Below are 1402 nucleotides of genomic sequence, written 5' to 3' on the forward strand. Positions count from 1 at the left end.
AAGTATTAAACAGCTCAACATTACTCTGGCAGAACAGCAAGGTGCTTACTAAGTGCAATATATAATTAAGTGGAAAGCAGTACAGCATAATACAATTTGATCTCATTACGTTTGCTCTCAGACGGGAAAAAAAAGAAAAAAGAAAAAGCAGCAAACTAAATTTCCAGGGAAAGATAATATACCATAGTTCTTAATATCCTCATGTTGAGAGGGTTACTGAAGTATCCCCTCAACATATGTAAAAATGTGGTCACAGTGCCATAAATTCAGTATGTGGGAAGTGTTGGTACTAATTACTGGTATAGAACCTTGACATTACACATTGCAAAAACTAAGCATCAACTAGACCAGCTCTCTGACAGCAAAGAGATAATTATTAGGCTTCTATTCTCACAGAATTCCCAGGTGTTATTAATGCCAGTGTGTGCACAGACACACAAAACTCAAAAGAATGGAAGCTTCTCTCACTGTGATATGATAATCCACTTAAAAAAACAAAAACAAAAGAACAACCAACACACAGAAAATAACTCCTTTGTTATGGGCTTATTCATGGCTAATCTGAACAGGTTTTTTTTTGTTTGTTTGTTTTTTGTTTTGTTTTAATTTTCACAGGAGCATCTACGGATATGATTGACTAGATATGCCAGCAGTTCCTTGCAGGCTGCACACTTTTGAAAGAGATCTATTTGTTACCTTTCCTTTAGGATGGATAGTGACAAATACAAGACAAAGACAACTCAGCAAATTTGTGACTCAATCTGTTTGTTCACTCAAATTCAGTGAAAATCACGTGCTCAGAGAAGTTGTAGGAGAAGTTGATACATGAACCCAATTCTGGATCCCACACACATCCCAAAGCCTGTTTTAGAATTAGTTGGATAATACAAATATTAAGTCCAACACATCACTGGATCACTGTTAGATACGTTAAGAACAATTCTACAGATGACGCCACACACAAGCAAGAAAATTTTACGCTAACTTAAAGCTTCTTGGACAGCTAGGCTGATCTTATTTAACCTTCCCTTACAATTTCTTTAGAGAATCTTCTTCCTTCAATACAGCCTCCAACATTTTACTTGCCTGTCCATTTTTACTGGCAAAATACTGATGTTATGTTGAGAACACAAATATCCCTCATTCAACACATTATGTGGAACAAAGGGCTTATAATAAAGCAATTTCATAGTTTTTTTTTTCCTAATGTCTAATCACACTAATCTGCATTTTTCATAACACTTTAATATATATATATATACACACATATATATATGTTATTTATATATAAATAATTACAAAGTCCTCTCAGTACTGTGAGGCATTGCAGTGTTGTAAATTTTAAACATCAAAAGACTGTACATGGACACAACAATTGAGATCACAACGCAATTAAGTTACT

The sequence above is a fragment of the Meleagris gallopavo genome, chromosome 6, assembly GCF_000146605.3.
Source record: "Meleagris gallopavo isolate NT-WF06-2002-E0010 breed Aviagen turkey brand Nicholas breeding stock chromosome 6, Turkey_5.1, whole genome shotgun sequence".
NCBI lineage: Eukaryota > Metazoa > Chordata > Aves > Galliformes > Phasianidae > Meleagris > Meleagris gallopavo.